Consider the following 19,630-nt stretch of genomic DNA (forward strand, 5'->3'; position numbering starts at 1 on the left):
AAATATTTATTTTTATTTTGTCATTACAAAACAATTATTGCTCATTTTAAAAAATCAGAAATACAGACAAGCAGAAGAACATATATATTCATAATCCTGGAAGACTATGTCATTAATTCCTTACTAACTCATAGATCCTGCTCTATGTTATATGTTATATGTTATAAGTATAACACTCATATTGTATGCTATTCTCAATAGAATCAAATGTAAAAACTACTTTGCAACCTGCTTATTAAGCCTGACAACATATTATGAATATTTCATGGCAAGATATGTATTTCTGAAACATACTTTTCTTTTTTCTTTTTTTCTTTTTTTTTTGTTTTTGAGACGGAGTCTCACTCTGTTGCCATGCTGGAGTGAAGTGGCGCAATTGCAGCTCACTGCAACCTGCAAATCCCTGGTTCAAGCTATTCTCCTGCCTCAGCCTCCGAAGTAGCTGGGATTACAGGCACGCACCACCATGGCCAACTGATTTTTGTATTTTTAGTAGAGACGGGGTTTCACTGTGTTGGCCAGGATGGTCTCAATCTCCTGACCTCATGATGTGCCCGCCTCGGCCTCCCAAAGTGCTGGGATTACAGGTGAAACATGCTTTTCAATGACCACATAGTATTTCATTTTATCAACAAGCCATAATTTTATTTAACCAGTTTCACATTTAGGTTTTTTCCACCTTTTGGGAAATACTGCAAAGTAGGCATAATTGCTGGAAAATGAATTAGCAGCAAAATATGAGAACATTAAAATATTTTAAATCTAAAAATGTACAAAATTGCTTAAAGATGCACAAAGTGTCAAAAAACCTCAACTATAATAAATCAATATTGTTGATAGGTAGCGGGAAAATCAACGTATGAATTAGAGTGTTTACTTTTGACCTATTATTTTTGCCAGGTGTTGTCTGGATTATTTTTCCCCGATTAAATTGCCTTAACCAAATCATTTAAACTGAGCCTGATTCAGGGAGAAAGATCTTTGGTTATTCATTTCAACACATGGTTTTTCATCAAAGTTAAGATTAGTACTGGGAAATGTGTCTCTGATGAGAATGTTAAAAACTTCCTGCTAACTTAAGACAGAAAATGAAAGAGCCAGGTGTGATGGCACTGGGAGGCAGTAAAGAGTATCCAAGTGATTAGTAACTTGAAGAATCAAATATCATATTCTTCCAAAAATGCCAAATTATATTAATCTGAAATATGAAAATAGTGCTCGCAGTAATGCCTTGGGTTTACATTGTATATTCGAGTGAGACATTTCCAAACCAAAGTCATCCACCCTGGCTGTGGATACTGCTGGTGATCATATTGCCCTACTTCAAATTATAAGTTGATCTCCATGAGTCATCTGTCCTGAAATTTTAGGCAGAGCCTGTGCCTTCTCTTGTTAAAAGCCTCTGTACTGTGGAGTTACAGGATAAATGCAGCAAGCATCATCTATTATTGTGGGTTAAATGGTTTCAAAGTTGTAAAACAGTTGCCTTTCTTATTGTGACACTAGTTTATTTAAAATATGTTCAACAACTAATTCCCTCCTTTAAGCCCTATTAGAAACACAGATACTTTACCAGGCTGTAATACTACATCTTTAAAAACTTTAGAAAAGTAAATCATTTTCTCTAGATTTACATAGTCAGATTTTCTCAGAATGGTAAATACAATGTTACTGTCTGTATTACTTTGAACACAGATTACCTATAGCAATTTAGTTCAATCCAATTTTGTGTCCAGAAGAACTTCACTTGGGCTGGACAAAATTTTATTGGCTAATTCCAAAGAAATGATTAACTTTTCCATTCTTGTATATGAGCCTTATTTTTCAATCAGCATTTACAGGCAGTTATCAGATGATAGGTACTGGGAATATGAAGGTGAAGAGTAAAAACAAAACAATTTTCCATCAAGCACATTGTCTTTGGGTCTTAGAACAGGGCCTGGCACATAGCAGATGCTCAATAAATACTGAATAAATAAAAGAAGCTGCAACAACTGGCTAGCCATATGCAGAAAACTGAAACTGGACCCCTTCCTTACACCTTATACAAAAATTAACTCAAGATGGATTAAAGACTTAAATGTAAAATGCAAAACTATAAAAACTGTAGGAGAAAATCTAGGCAATATCATTCAGGACATAGGCATGGACAAAGATTTCATGACAAAAATGTCAAAAGCAATTGCAATAAGAGCAAAAATTGACAAATGGGATCTAATTAAACTAAAGAGTTTCTGCACAGCAAAAGAAACTATTATCAGAGAGAATGAACCATTTCCACAATGGGAGAAAATTTTTGTGATCTATCCATCTGACAAAAGGTCTAATATCCAGAATCTACAAGAAACTTAAACATATTTACAAGAAAAAAAAACCCTATAAAAAATTGGGCAAAGGACACGAACACACACTTCTCAAAAGAAGACATTTACTGCCTGTAATCCCAGCACTTTGGGAGGCTGAGGCAGGTTGATGACAAGGTCAAGAGATCGAGATCATCCTAGCCAACATGGTGAAACCCTGTCTCTACTAAAAGTACAAAAATTAGCTGGGCATGGTGGACCACATCTGTAGTCCCAGCTACTTGGGAGGCTGAGGCAGGAGAGTTGCTTGAACCTGGGAGGTGGAGGTTGCAGTGAGCCGAGATTGCACCACTGCACTCCAGGCTGGGTGACAGAGCGAGACTCCATCTCAAAAAAAAAAAAAAAAGAAGAAGACATTTACACAGCCAACAAACATATAAAAAAAAGCTCAACATCACTGATAATTAGAGAAATGCAAATCAAAATCACAATGAGATACCATCTCATATTAGTCAGAAAGGCAATTATTTAAAAATCAAGAAACAACAGATGCTGGTAAGGCTGCAGAGGAATAGGAATGCTTTTACACTGTTGGTGGGAATGTAAATTAGTTCAACCATTGTGGAAGAGAGTGTGGTGATTGCTCAAAGACCTAAAACTAGAAACACCATTTGACCCAGCAAGCCCACTACTGGGTATATACCCAAAGGAATATAAATCATTCTATTATAAAGATACATGCACACCTATGTTCTGAGCACTATTCACAATAGCAAAGACATGGAATCAACCCAAATGCCCACCAATTATAGACTAGATAAAGAAAATATGGTACATATATAACACATATGTATGGAATACTATACAGTCTTTAAAAAGAATGTGATCATGTCCTTTGCAGGTGCATAGATGGAGCTGGAAGCCATTATCCTCAGCAAACTAATGCAGGAACAGAAAACCAAACACTGCATGTTATCACTTACAAGAGGTAGCTGAACAATATGAACACATAGACACAGGGAGGAGAACAACACACACTGGGGCCTGTTGAGGGGTGGGGGTAGGGAGTGCATCAGGATAAACAGCTAATGCATACTGGGCTTAATAAGTCAGTAATGGATTGATGGGTACAGCAAATCACCATGGCACATGTTTACCTATGTAGCAAACCCGTATATCCTGCACATGTATCCTGGAACTTAAAAAAATATATAAATAAATAAGAAGGAGAAAAGAGGGAAGGGAGGCAAAAGAGATTAAATGAAGATAAAAATTTCTTCCCTTAATAACTTACATTTCTTTGTACGGAGTTGTATAAAAGCCCTGGGTGGGGAGGCAAGACATCTGGGCTCCCATGTTCTGCCCCTAACCATCCAGAATCTGGATAAGTTCTCTTCCCCGAACCTTGATTTCCTCCCCCATGAAATACAGGATTTGTGTTCCATTTCAGTCTAAAGTTCTAGGATGTTATAAACAACACTTTCCCAATGAGAGCAGTCATTTATTTTCCCTAGCTGCCTTTTGCACACACATAGTCATCCTTGTGTCAGGAGCTCAGCTCACCTTCTCCTCCACACATGCCCTTCCCTAAACAACGTCCTACCCAAGAGTAAGCTTCTTCTCCTTGCTGCCCTCATCCTGTGTCCTAATGATAAATATTGCCCTCTCCTTTTGGCCATGTCCTAGCCTTTCTCTTTCCTCTTGAAGGGAAGGGAAAGTGGCCTCTTGAATTTTGCCCAGATAAATAGAACCATGAGTGTAACTCTAAGTTAAAGAGACCAACTGGAAAGTCAGGATCTTCTCAGAAGGGTGAGTTTTCTGAAGCGGCTCAGCTATGTTGGACACACAGTAACCTCTTACGTGGGCCACACCTAAAATCTGAAGTGAGTCTAAGGAAGTGAGCTTGGATCTGAGGACACAGCAGAAAGAAATAAAATGTCCTGGTCTATCTTGCTTAGTAACAAGTGTTGAGCTTACTAATGTTGCTTTTCTCTCTGGGTTTGCCTGCTGCCTTCTGGGCTCCCATTAAAAACATCTTGTATGACAATTACTATTTTTTGCTTTTTCAAAATGTCACAGAAACTATTTAGCCAATAGATCACCTCATGCAAGGCTACAACTTCTCTTTTAAATATCGCATTAATCATTTATATGTTGGATGATGTGAGTTATTAGCTTGGCAACAAAATGGGTTTTCCTCTTGGCTCTTTTTATTTCTTCTCTCATTATTACAGGAAAGCCAAACCAATACTTCATGGTGGACACTTATGTCATGCCCCTGGGGTCTAAATAATGGTCCTTTTTTTCTACCTGTCATTCAGTGTGTGAAGCATGCTGCAGAGGTATCAACTCACCCCTCCCCCGTCATGCCATCAAGGACATGGCCACCACATTGTGCACCTCGGTTGACATTCTAAGGATGGTTCACAGCTGCGAAGAGGGAGTAAAAGGAGTTCAGATGATGTGTCCAAAACTTAGATCTGGCCTCTCTCTGACACAGACCAGCTGTGCAGCCTGGGGAAAGTTACTTAACCCGTCTGAATTTTTCTCTAATATAAGGGAGTTATAAAGATCGCCTCTAAGCTTTGATGTTTTGTAATTATCAGACTGTACTGTCCAAAGTATTTCAGACAGTAGAGTACCTATGGCAAAAGCTTACATTGTAACTGCTGGTCAACAAAAAGCATGGGTACGTAATGCAAGAGAACAGTGGTGGGTATTGGGATTTGTGATGTGTCCCTTTTCTGAAACCGGGCTGGTGATGCGATAAATGCTCAGTTCTTTGGAGTAGAAGCCCTTATCTCGTATCCTGGATCTTACACTTATGATGGCCTTAGGTGAACCATTTGAATTATCTAACTCTTAATTCCCTCACTTGTAAAACAAGTACATGTGTGCAGATGTGCATCTTATCTGTGACACTGTGAATGGAGTGCTGTGTCAATTTCGAGAAACGGTTGACCATGTCACTGTTACCGGCCATGTCATGGTACTATAATCATATGAGTCTGTGCTACCACGACTGAGAGTTTCTGTATCATGTGAGTGCCTCTGGCACTATTTATATCCTTATTTCCCTGAGTATGTGAATGGATTTGTTACAGCTGTGTGGCTGAGTACTGCTAGGCTGGAAATCCTAACCGACTTACAGAGTTGCCGTGAGGATAAAACGAAATGATAATCATGAACAATTTGGCACATTTTATAACTTAAGAAAGGTTTGCCCACATGACGTCTGTTTTTGGCATCCTAGCAGCTGAATGAAATATTGTATTAATATTGTATGAGTATTATTTTATAGATAAGGAAATCTATAACTTAACTGATTAACCTGAAATAACTCAGCAAATCAAGGAAGAGCTATATTTGGAACCTAGATCTCTGTCAGTCCCAATACTTTATTTATGTTTTTTCTCATTATATATCCACCTTCTCATGAAAAAGTTACAAGGTCTATTGTAAAACATTATACAGATGTAAGGTGGTGGTGGTGATATTAAGGAAAACTCTGGAGTGAAGGCTACAGAGTTATAATTTCCTATGTAATTTATTAGTTAGATTTTCCTAAGTAATTGCATTATTTCCTGCTTCTTTACCATTTAAGGTATAGCTGAAGTTAATGGCAAAGTTAGAGAAAAGTCACAGTTTTGAATGCCAACTAGTAGAGGAATTTGACTGAAATACCTGCACACATGTTCTGTGCTTAAAATTGTTACAACGTCTTCTTAATGCTTTCAGTGTGTGAACTGAGTTTGCACATGATCTGCTCTGTGATCCGTACTTTTTCTGGCAGATGCTACAATAGCCTCATGTTTTCTGTGCTGAGACACCACAGCTGCAGAGTCATCAGCAGAACAGAGCATGATACATGAACTACTTCTACAGGATCAGGGGTGAATTCTCACCAAGCCAATTTCCTCTTTCTGTTACCCTGGTGATCACTTGGTCAGAGCAGAAGTTGTTCCTGTGATCATGTTCTCTAAGTTTCCTTATCTATCAAAAGAGTGTATCAACAGCTGCCTTATGGAATTAGTATAACTGTTTATAAAATAGCATACGCAGAGTGGTTTACACAATAAATGACAGTTGCTTATAAGAGGCATTACTACAGAAAAAAATCACATCCAGAATCTTTGTCATTTAACACAGAACTCCCATCAGCTGAGTCAAGTCAGCTATAGTCAGTTCCATTCTACATTCTAACAATCATTTCTGAAACACATAAGAGGGTTATTAAATTAATGAAATAAACACTTTTCATTAATGATCTTAAAGAAAACTACCTTTAACATTTTTTATCCCAGTTTTGTGCATTTGTTTGCTACTCTCTTTTAGAATAATGAATAAATTCATGTCTCTTACTACTCAGCAAAGGATGTCTTTTATTTATTTAATTATTTTTTGTAAGAAACAGGGTCTTGCTCTGTCACCCAGGCTACTGGAGTGCAGCGGTGTGATCATGGCTCACTGCAACCTACAACTCCTGGGGCTCAAGGGATCCTCCTGCCTCAGTCTCCAGAGTAGCTAAGGCTATTATTTTTAATAAAGATGGGGTCTTGCTATGTTGGCCAGGCTGATCTCAAACTCCTGGCCTCAAGTGATTCTCCCTTCTCGGCCTCCAAAAGCCTGGGATTACAGACATGAGCCATTGGCCCAGGCCAGGGTGTCTTTGTATTACCATTTCTGTATCAGAGGCTAACTTTAGGTCTATACCAAAGAAAATCTGAATTCACAGGATTCTATAGGTGCTAAGGCAAGAAGCTAACATGTTGTTATTATTGTTATTAGCTTCCATTTATTTAACAAAATGTATGCAAAGTTCTGAACAAATGTTTTATATGCACCATTTACTCATTTATTTATTGAACATCTACCATGTGCTAGGGGCAGTAGTGAAACACATCGTGGAGAGGACGGGGTTCTGGTCTCCTCCAGGATAAAAAAAAATTATAAAACATTATTTTCCTGACCTCATATTCCTCATCTGTATACTAAAGATAATAAAATCTATTTTTCTTCCCAGGACTATTACAAAAATCAAAAGAGATAATAGACATGAAAACTTGTGAATGAATAATCAAAAGGGATTCAAAAATTTAAACGTTAAGAATACCACTGAAAGGTTTGGTTTAGATTGCTGTTTTGTTCCTTTGTCTGTTTTACTAGATTCTGAAGCACCTTTTATATCAGCTAAAATTTTATTAGACTGTATGCCACAGAAAACCCAAACCAAAGTGTCTTAACTGGGAAACTCTTGTTTTTGCAAAATAACAAAAAAATATGATGGTAGGAAGTCCTAGGCTCAACAGTATAATTAAAGATTCAAGTTCATTCAATCTTCTGCCACAGCAACCTCAGAATTTGCTCTTTTCCCTCATGATCATACTATTAGTTGCTTCATCTCTAGGACTGCATCCACTTTCCAGGCAGACCTCCTCATGAGATCTTATCAGATAATTCAGGAAAATAAGCATTTTTTAGCTAATTTTTGCATTCATTTTATTTGCCAGAATTTTGTCCCATTGCTATCCTCAGACAAAAGGGAATTTTTAAAAGTGAGTTTTAGATTTTTAACCTTTAGGAGAACAAAAGAAGAGAAAGCGGGAACAGGGTTGTAAATGATGCAGTGAAGGCTCATCATGATATAGATTAAGGTTCAGTGACATTTTTTGTTGGTTTACTATATTTCTTAGCTGTGGCTTCAAACTGCAAAGACACTCAAGAGTCACATATGCCAAAAAGCTCTAGTGAATTTCTACCCTAAAATTGCTGGTGCCACATCTGGATAGGTGGATTAAAATTGATTCGTTGTTCACATTACCCCTGCCCGGTCTCAGAGTGGCTCTGGATTTGATAATTACACAATCTCTGATGATATATTTCTAATTCAAGATTCAAACTGTGAATTCCCCCACATAAAATGGTCAATTTATTAATAAACAAATAAAAAGAATGAGATCTCTTATTATAAAAAGAATAGGCTGTCTTTTGTGGTTGCTATAAAGAAAGAAAAAAACCTCATATAATTATTACAGGCCCAAAGCCTGAAAAGGAAATTAAATGGGCATGTGCCTAGAAACTGTAAAAATCAAATTTGCTCAGAGACACAAGAGGGAACTGGAAGTGTTGGAAAACGTGCATTACTCATACTATCAGAACAGGAACAAGGAAGGAATGAAAACAGAATAAAGAAAACAAGTAGATTAAAATAGAGGAAGAAAGTAGTTTCTCTAAGGGGAATGTATTAGCCAGGGTTCTTCAGAGAAACAGAACCAATAGGAATAGGGTATATGTCTCTCTCTGTGTGTGTGTGTGTGTGTGTGTGTGTGTGTGTGTGTGTGTGTGTGTGTGTGTGTGTATGCACAGAGAGAGAGAGAGAGAGAAGAAATTGGCACAATTGATTATGGAAGCTACCAAGTCTAAAATCTGCAGGGTACACCAGTAGTCTGAAGACCCAGGGAAGCATTAAGCTGTGGTTTTAGTTCAAAGATAGTTTTCTGGAAGAATTATGTCTTTTGGTGAGGTGAAGTTTTTTGTTTTTTTTTTCTTAAGGCCTTAACTGATTGAATGAGGCTTACCCACATTATAGAGAGTAATCTGCTTTACACAAAGTCTACTAATATAAATGTTAATCTCATTTTATATCTCCACAGCAACATTCAGAAGTGTTTGACCAAATATCTGAGTACCATAGCCAAGTCAAACTGACACATAAAATTAACCACCACAGAGAATATTGAGATCTTAGAAAGCAAGTCAGGCAGATACAAAGTACAGATTATACTAATTTTCTCAGAGCATCAGGATCTAGGAAATTATTGGAAAGCACCCTCCTAAAACTCAGATAGAGATTTCATATTAAAAATCCCTCAAATTTTGGGACAGCTATATCTGGTGATTAACAAAAATATGAACAGAGATGAGAGTAAGATCAGTATGATTATAGAGTACTCAGATTATTATAATGCATTGTTAAAATGATGGCCCCCAATGAATCATGGCTCCTTTGGGCCATTCCCATTTGCTATGTCAGGTTGTTATTGCCTCCCATCCAAAGATGAAGCCCATTTCCCCATCCCCTGAAGCTGGGGTGGTCTCATGACTTGTTTGACTAATAGAATGCAGCAGAAGTGACATGGTACAACTTTCAGGGCTTGTATCTTATGCTTTCATCCTCTTAACATCACCCTAAGGACACTATGCTGTGAAGAAACCTAAGCATGTGGGAAGAGAGGTCCAGCCATACCAGCTATGGCAGCTGAATTCAGTCCCCACCGACCTGACAGCCACATGTAGCCTCATGAGTGAGCCCAGACATAATAGCAGATGAACAGCTCAGCCCACCCAAAGAATACTAGAAAAATAACGGGTTGCTTTAAGTCACTAAGTTTTGGTGTAGTTTGTTGCACAACTACATAGCTAAGACATAGTTGCAATTCATTTATTTTCACTGCTGTCTAGTACTCCACTGAATAATGTCATTCTCTTTTAAAGTCCATTCTTTTCCTGATAGACATTTGGATCATTCCTATTTTGTTGCTGTTTAAAAAAATGCTGCTTTTGAACATTAATATGCACACCTCCAGTTACACACTCTGAGGTATACACCTCAGAGTAGAATTGCTGTTGAAGGTATGTGCATTTTCAACCTAACTTTTAAAGCAGTTATCAATCTGCTTTCCAAAACACAAACCAGGCAGAATTATAAATCAATTGGAAAAATACCATTATAACAAGTCATTAGGAAAAAGATATGAACAAATATATCACAGAAGAAAAAAAATAAAATGGTCCATCAACATATAAATGAGTCTCTGTTTCACTAGTAGAGAGGGAAATGCATTCCTTAGTGAACACAAAAAAGTGTATTTTCCTTTCTTTTCTTTTTTTTTTTTTTTTTTTTTTTTTTGAGTCAGAGTCTCACTCTATTACCCAGGCAGGAGTGCGGTGGCATGATCTCGGCTCACTGCAAACTCTGCCTCCCCAGTTCAAACGATTCTTCTGCCTTCTGCCTCAGCCTCCCAAATAGCTGGAACTACAGGTGAGTACCATCACGCCCAGCTAATTTTTTTTTTTTTTGTATGTTTAGTAGAGACGGGGTTTCACCATATTGGCCAGGCTGGTCTTGAACTCCTGACCTCCTGATCTGCCGGCCTCGGCCTCCCAAAGTGCTGGGATTACAGGCGTGAGCCACTGCTCCCAGCCTCTTTTCCATTTTAAAGGGAGTGTCTGACACTAGTAAAATAAAATTTAGGCTGTGCCTTGTAACTATCTACCTATAAATTTATCTCTTGATAGATCAAAAAGAACAATTGTGGGATGGAAATGGTGACAGTAAAATATGCAGTGTTGATGCAGGAGCAGGGAAAGGTGACGCTGATTTTGCTGGTAAGGATGTAAAGTAATACCACATTGCTAGAGATGAACTTTGCAATATACATCAAAACTTTTCAAATGTGTATACTTTTTGAATCAGAAATTTTATTTCTGGGAATTTATCAGACAACTTCAAAGATATTTGTACAAGTGTTGATTATTGCATGCCTTGACCATGCTCCCTTCTGTCTACCTATAATCCTTCCTGAAAGCAAGGCCAACTTTTCTACCAGATAACCCTGACCTCATCCTGTCAGAATTGAATGGACCAAGAATTGAGCTACCCTAAAAATGAGTAATCCATAGAGTCTAGACAGAGGGCTGACTGGTCAGGCGTAGAATAATGAGCAGGAACAACAGGATTGCTTTATTGGAAATGAGGGATTGAGAAACCAAGAGATGAGAGCTGTTGGTTACAGAGACAGGAGCCAAAAGGATATATTAAGGATTACCATAATGTATTAATAGAGACAGGGAAAACCATCACATACCATATGTGAGAATCAGGAATTATGAAGAACAAGAGGAAGACTCTTAGTAGAAACAAGGGAATGAGACAGATGTGCAAAGAGAAGCAGCTCTCCTCACCTAGGGCTGCCTCAGACTCCAGTGGCTTTCTAGTTCCAGTTCCAGCCCCATATGTTATTACAATACAACACCTTTTCACTGAGAAACCTCAAATGTGTCTGTTTCTTCTCTTTTTTTTCTTTTTTTTTTTTGAGACAGAGTCTCACTCTTACAGCCCAGGCTGGAGTGCAACAGCATGATCTCAGCTCACTGCAACCTCTGCCTCCTGGGTTCAAACAATTCTTCTGCCTCAGCCTCCCGAGTAGCTGGGATTACAGGTGCCTGCCACCATGCCCAGCTAATTTTTGAATTTTTAGTAGAGACGGGGGTTTCACCATGTTAGCCAGGCTGGTCTCAAACTCCTGACCTCACGTGATCCGCCGCCTTGGCATCCCAAAGTGCTGGGATTACAGGTGCCTGGCCAAGTCTGTTTCTTGATATCAAAAGGTTTTCACTAAAATAATCCCAAAATGATATCATTATAAGCATGTAAAACCGTGATGCTGAGACATGTTGATTAAATGACAAGCTCATGATAAGCTTTTTTTCTTCTTTATGTGAGATGTGGTCTAAATCCTTGGGACAATTTACTTCTGGGAAAAAAAAATTAGCAGGAAGACTTTTTGACTATAGGATCAAGGTATGTTTTTCAATCCAATTCCACCAGTAATAATACAGCATTTTCAGTCCCCTCAAAATAAGTTAATAATATTTTGCCACCTGGAAAAAAGACACATTACAGGACAGTATGTCTAAATATCCACATTCTTTTCTTGTTATTTACATATATAGCATGTTATAAACACAGAGATTATAAATAGGTTAGAAAGGCTGCATACCAAAATATTGACTGTGGCCATCTCTGAATGGTGATATAATTGATTTGGAGTGTTTTTGTTTTTTGTTTTGCTTTGTTTTGTTTTTGCTTCTCTGGGTTCTTGATCTTTCTACAATAAAATCAATAATTTTACAAATAAATATTTAAATGTGTAATTGTGAATATTGGTGTCATTGGAATATCACTCCCTATATGTTGCTTCTAAGGGCCAGTTTTCTGGAAATAGTTTGAAGATACCGACTCATGGTCAAATGTTTCACGTTTACCCTCAGAAATGAGTGCTACTGTTCAGAAACGGAGGTAAGGGTCTTCCCTGACATTGGACATTGGGAAGATGTTGATGATTTTAACTGACACCCCGGCTAAACCATTTCAGGACAACCATGGTTAGGTCTCTTTGTTGCTCTTTTCACAGGTGCCCACTTTGCTTGTGGGATTTAGGAGGAAATGCCACACACTGTTACAGAAAAAGTGAGTTATTTGATGTATTATTTAACATCGAAAAGTTGTTTTAATGAGAAAAAATTGGTAGCTGTGTCTGTTTATTTTTGTGATAATGCTTTGAATTAAAATTCTCTAATACGCTTATCATCAAGATTTTATAAGATGGTTGTTCAATGTTAGTTTATTATTACAGGATATTTATTTAGTAATGACTTTAAAATAGATTTTATTTGTAATCTGCCACAAATAGAATTTTAATAATCAAGAAATTGTTACTTTTATGCCATGTTAGTCATTAAATTGAGCTGGGAAATAACAGAGTTGATGCAGATGAAAATATTAAATCTGCAGCAGAAGACGGGATAAAACTATCTGATCACTTCAGGTTTACCTCTGAGTTAACTCACCGTGAAAAAATTATAAATGATTTAATTGTTCTCCATCTGTTAGAAGTTCAATTAAATGCTGTTTAGTTTATGTAACCACAAACCTCCTGCTACCACTTCATTCTCAGTATTAATTCTACCGTGTGTTGACACCACTGAAGGGTAAATTACAACTATCTAGAGGGGAAATAGCATGATTCCTACTGTAAATGCCATGACTTATCTATGTTCTAAATTTTATCCACTATATTTCATTCGTTCAAAATTGATTCAGTGGTAGAAAGCAACAGATCCCCTGAATCCCTAGGCACACTTTGCCCTCTACCTTCAGGGTTCCTCTGACTATTGGGAACTCTCTCTCTCTCTGCACTTACCCTGCAGTGTTGCCATGACGTATTTACATGGTGACTTCTTCTCAAATGATAAGGAGTTCTTTCAGGTCAGGGACAGTATCTAACTCATTAGGAAGTAACAGGACAAAAAATATTATTTAAGGACAAAGCTGATTGTACCATCTTCTTACCCATTAGGAAAAATGCCATTATTCTATTAGGCAAAAATGACATTTGATGTGCTCTTTTACCCTCCCAGAGACTTTAATAAGGGAGAGATAAGAAAAGACTGAAATTGCAAGACCTCTTCCAATTCTTTTGTTCTGCAACATGGTGGGAACTAGAGTTCCCACATGCCATTGTTTAGCAGAATGCCTTAAGTGTGTATTTCCACATATTGAGAGGTGTACTCAGAGAAGAGGAGTAGAAAATCTTAGTTGCTTTGCATAGTACAGTGAAGAAGACTGCGTTTCCTTGGGGTGCTAAAGGATGGGGTTCGCACCAAATTGAAAACCTGAGAGTTTGGTGAATGGCTCTCAAATTATCTGTGGTGAAGAACCAGGTTTTTGTTGTTTGTTTGGGGGGAAGTTGTTGTTTAATTTCCAATCATCACTGATCAAATGCTTGTAAATGCTTAATTCTCAATTTCTGTACTAACTTTGTGATGTACTGATTGATAATGCCACACTCTGAGTAACACCAGTCTAGAGAGTGGGGAGGTTGAAGGACTCGCAAGAACAAGGATATCTAATATTCAAATGTAAGTTGTTATTGCTAATCTATATGAACCCTTATGTTACTAAATTTTTAAAGTTTGTTTGACATGCAAATGCTTTGTGAGACTGGACTTTGTTGTGGTTGTTGCTGGGGATTAGGGAGTTTAAAAAACAAGAAAGGGAGTTAGTTTTATGTCTTGGTCAACATAGAACAGAGACAAGAGAAGGGAGTAGATGACAATACACAAAAACTCAGTAAGATCAAGGGACTGAAGCCAGAGCGACTTTGAGAATGTAATCTCTGTAGATTGCTGACTCCCCAAAAATTCCACCAAAAGACACAGATTAAGCAAATCAAGTGTATTACCTTTGTAATAAGGGAGATAACTAACTTGACAGAACCATAGTAGCAACTTGAACGATAGAGTACAAAGGAAAAATACTTATAAGAGTATGGTTTAAGGTGGGTCTTTCAATGTAGGGGCCTGATTAGAATCGGGCAGAGTTTGTTACATAAGAGTTTAGAATTAGCAAACACAGTGAAAAAAAAAAGGGGGGGGATTTGAAGGAAGCCTTGAAAAACAGTCCCTTGAGAAACCAGTTGAATAATTTATTGTTCTGAGAAGGAAGATATGTGCCTTGATGTAGGTAGGCTACTTGGCTAGTCTACGGTTGGAATAAATAGACTTCAGAAAGTTCATGAGGCAATCATGCTCCTGAGAAAGAATTCCCTGAAAAAATGAAGTCAGGTTAATGCAGAGTTTGGAGTATAACAGTAAATCCATGCAATTAAAGACAGTTAAGGTACAGCTTTCAGTTCTGAGTCAGCAGCTGTAAACCCCAGAGAAGACATTAGTTTTTCAGAGGTTGTGCAATAGGAAATCTGATCTTATGTGACATCTGGGTTATATTTGTTATCCCTAGCATACAGCTGTGTTATTCACATAGCAGGGACTCCACAAATACTTGCAAAAAAGGAATGAATGAGTAAATAAATGAGTAAGTGAAAGAGAATACCACTCTAATGATGTCTAACCCAATGCCTAAAAACTCCAGTTTTTAGTGTCCACTATCATAATGACTTCTTCTTTTCTTTTCTTTTTTTTCTTTTTAGATGGTGTCTCGCTCTATTGCCCAGGCTAGAGTACAATAGTGCAATCTTGGTTCACTGCAACCTCCCCCTCCCAGGTTCAAGCCATTCTCCTGCCTCAGCCTCCCGAGTAGCTAGAACTACAAGCACATGCACCATACCCAGCTAATTTTTTGTATTTTTAGTAGAGACAGGGTTTCTCCATGTTGGCCAGGCTGGTCTCGAACTCCTGACCTCAGGTGATCCACCGCCTCATCCTCCCAAAATGCATTATCTCCTCCCAAAATGCATTATCTATTTCATTAAGAAAAAGGAAAAAGCTACCATGCTAAGCTTCAAATAAAAGCATGTGCGCACACCTGATGATGCTAGACCCACTGGAATCTCGCATAACTCATCCTGAACAGGTTGGGAATCAAGTCTCTCAGGATTAGCCCTGGTAATCTGAAAGTCACCAGTCATCAAGAAGTGGCATCTCTACCATGTGGTGCAATCACAGCCCTGAACTCAAATTTCTGTCTGATATATTTGATGTGATCCCTCCTTTTATATCCTTTTAACTTCTGCTTGGAGAGACCCACTGACCTTGTAGCTAACTGTCATAACTTTTCCTTGCCAGGCCAGCAATAAATTTGGCATTGTTTTGGACATTGATTTGGTGGTCTTTGTTTCTTAGTGCTCAACAATTTTAATAGAATCAGAATCCAGAGATATAATGGATAAGCAGACTATTAATAAAGCACTATTCACAATTGCAAAGACTTGAAACCAACCCAAATGCCCATCAATGATAGACTGGATAAAGAAAATGTGGCACATATACACCATGGAATACTATACAGCCATAAAAAGGATGAGTTCATGTTTTTTGCAGGGACATGGATGAAGCTGGAAACCATCATCCTCAGCAAACTAACACAGGAACAGAAAACCAAACACCACATGTTCTCACTCAAAAGTGGGAGGTGAACAATGAGAATACATGGACACAGGGAGGGGTACATCACACACCAGGGCCTGTTGATTGGGGGGGGGTGCTAGGGAAGGGATAGCATTAGGAGAAATACCTAGTGTAGATGACGGGTTGATGGGTGCAGCAAACCACCATGGCATGTCTATACCTATGTAACAAACCTGCATGTTCTGCACATGTATCCCAGAACTTAAAGTATAATAAATAAGTAAATACATACATACATACATAAATCCCAACCCCACAGTCAACGAGATTCTGAAGTTATAAGTGTTGCTTTCTCTAAAACTATAGACCAAACTATAAAAATTATAACTTATAATAGTGTGATTTTAAAATGCAATTGTTAAAGACTATGGCATATATTGTGGCTGAATGGTTTTGTATTTCAAACAAATAGTAAAATATTCTATGGACAATGTCATGACCTTTTCAAAATCAAAACTGCCCCCTAGAAAATCTAAAAAATTTGGCCATGAGTCCAGAAATATTTCTGCCCACACTATTTAAATTATGTACTTTATAATACTGTTTGAAATTCCATTACACATTTTTAAAAACCCAGCATTTTAAAATGTAAATGCAGCATTACTTATTTATATATTATTATGAGTTTGGCCAAATAGGGGCATATGATTTCGGCATTTAGTAGATATCCAGGAAAAGTACAAGTCTGAGTCACCTCCCTCAGAGGGCTGCTAGGACAGAAAGAAATTACTGTAAGGAGGTAAACACTGGGAGAGCAATGACCCGAGAGAGATGGGAGTATCCTAGTCTGTACGCTCAAGGCACCGAATCACAAAGGGGGGTCTGGATTGTCTGCTTGGGAGTTGGGACCTGCTTGTAGTATTTTTAGGATATCTTGGTCTCTGAAAAACCATGCTTTCTGAGCAGAAAGGGAGAAATATCTCAGCTATGTATTTTTAGAATATCTTAGTTTTGTTTGTATCTCCAGCTGAGCATGGGCTTCCAGCCTGATAGTCTGCACTTAAAATGTTCTGTTGAAGTGTTCAGTTCATTTATTTTTAATTAAAATTTTATTAAAATTATAAAACTGGTGTGAAGATTAAAAGCAGACAGTACAAATTACATATGTGATGTGGTGACATTAAATATTCACCCACCCAGCTAATTTGGGCAACTTCAGAGTGAATAGTGAAAGCTAACTACTGCTTCCAACTTTGTTCTTTTCACTCTCCCACCAGTTGTCCCTGAGAATCTCTCTCAAGAGTAAATGCTTTTTCCTGGCCTGCTAGACTGCTTCTAATTGAGCCCTGCAAATAAATGATCCCTCACCAGCCCATCAGTGTGGAATGATAGGAATGGCAGAGTGGACAATAAGTTACCTGTTATCATCTCAAACATGAAAAAAGTTTCATGATCAGCACAGCCCATTCAACGAATGGAACATGGACACCTTAAAATGATGAGAGAATTCAGGGCACATTAAGATGTCTCCAGCAGTTTCAGGACTCACAGGAATGGTGATTATGTGCAGAAGAGCAATAGCACTACAGGTACCTGGCACGACTCCTACGCTTGTGGGTAGACACTGGAGATGTTGAGGAAAATAAGAGTACAAAGAACTCAAAGTTTAACAGGGAGAGACACGACAGCTTAAAAGCACCTCTAAATTCATGATATATCTCACCTTTTACTAATCAGTTGAAGTTGAGAGCAATAGGTAACAGAGCACAAGTTTAGAAAGGTGCAGTCATCTACTCAAAACCAGTCTGGAGGTGCGGGTGATAGAGTGAGCACTGGAACCAGCTTCTAAACCCTACAGTCTTTTCTACTTCACTAAGCATGGAATTCTGAGTGATGTGTGTGTGTGTGAGAGAGAGAGAAAGAGAGAGAGAGAGTCAGAGAAAGAGAGAGAGAGAGAAAAAAACAGGTCAGAACATTTCTGCATAGGCTAAACAAAACCTCTGCCTTCCTACTCTGGATATACAATTGTATTAGTTGATATCTTAGCTATGTATTTTGGAAAATGCAGCACTTTCCCCACTCTGGAATGACAGACTTATTAACCTGGTTATTAATAGCTAAATCAGATTATTTGTAGAAGCTTCTTAAAATCAAAGGTAAGTTTTGTCTAACAATTTCTGCTAAGAAGAAAAAATTTAAAGAAAAAATATACACTTTGTTTCCTTAAATGTCATTCAGATAGAAGGCAGGCAGTCTAAAAAATGACAAATATTTAAAAATTAATGTTGATTATAAATACAAAAATCTACAATGATTTGGGAAAATAATAGAAGGAAACTGGAAAGAACTCATTGAAGCCATCTTTTACCAATAAGAAAAAAATCAGCAAGGTTACTCCTAGGTTTCTCAGCTAACACAAGAAATCTTATAACAATTCTTTCACTCAGATCAGGATCTACATGCTGTATTAATTGTAAAGTGCAGAGTTACATATATCTTCCTAAGTTCTGGGCCCAGCATTCAGGTGCAGGCTGTGGGGCCCGTGTTCACTGAGGTCTAGTAGGGACCCCCCTGAGTAACCAGCAATGTCACTGGACAGTGGTCTGTCTGTGCAATCTCCAAGTCTAATTCTCTAGTCCTCTTGATATGAGAGGAGGGTAGGGAAATGCTGGGTAGACAAGGGCAGGGTCCCTGATGAGGGTTCCACCCTTCAGCCTGTGCCCATGGACCTAAGTGAGGACAGGCACTCCTGTTTTCCCACCCAAATGTTGCATTTTCCAAGACCACTCTGGCCCTCCCCGTGTCCCCATGCTGTGCCTATGAAAAAAAAAAAACCTGAGACCCTAGCGGGCACACATACAAGCAACTGGACATCGAGAGCAGAAGAGGAGCAGACACCGGCAGGCCATGACAGCAGAAAGATGTGGAATTCGGCGGTGGAGGGGGGCGGTTGGAGAAGAGTCCGGCCGCTGGGCCGCCCAACTCCATGGAAGACCACCTTCCCCCTCCATGCCCCTTCTGACCTCTCCATCTACCTCACTGATAGCTACCACCAGTCAATAAAAAACCTTGCACCCATCCTCGAAGCCTACGTGGGATTCATTTTTTCCGGTCCACTAGGGAAGAACCCGTGATACAGAAAGCCTTCTGTCCTTGTGATAAGGCATAGGGTCTAACTGAACTGATTAACACAAGCTACCTGCAGATGGCAAAACTGAAAGAGCACACGGTAACACATGGCCACTGGGGCTTCAGGAGCTCTAAACACTCACCCCTAGACGCTGCCGTGGGGTCGGAGCCCAAAAAGCTCCCCACAACCTGCCAATCTGCATGTCCCCTAGGGGTTTGAGCAGAAGGACATTGAAGAAGCGAACCCTGCCGCATGCCCTACAAGGGAGATGAGGGAAGTTTTCCTATTTCACTCTCAAAATTTCTTTAAGTGTCCTAAGATTCCTTACTACATTCCTTTTCTGTTTAAACTGCCTAGACTGACCTTTATTCTTTGAACATCGTCACACAGAGAAACACACAAGATGCATCCACCACACAATAGCCAGAGTGAGATTTCTGATGCAAACATCAATACACGTCACTTCCTTGTTCAAAACCTCCAATGGACTTCCCCCTGCGACAACACTACGGCTCACACTCCTCTCTAGGACTGTGGGTCCTGGTCT

General features: G+C 38.6%; 1 long non-coding RNA gene across 1 annotated transcript; it reads left to right on the plus strand.

The window, feature by feature from the left end:
• The first annotated feature begins 10,602 nt into the window (after positions 1–10,602).
• LOC109029071 (uncharacterized) lies at positions 10,603–15,690 on the plus strand. Its single transcript, XR_002008070.4, has 4 exons — positions 10,603–10,691; positions 12,291–12,384; positions 12,500–12,555; positions 15,077–15,690. It is a non-coding gene; the product is annotated as an uncharacterized lncRNA (long non-coding RNA).
• Positions 15,691–19,630: the final 3,940 nt, after the last annotated feature.

Source organism: Gorilla gorilla, chromosome 10 (assembly GCF_029281585.2).
Source record: "Gorilla gorilla gorilla isolate KB3781 chromosome 10, NHGRI_mGorGor1-v2.1_pri, whole genome shotgun sequence".
NCBI lineage: Eukaryota > Metazoa > Chordata > Mammalia > Primates > Hominidae > Gorilla > Gorilla gorilla.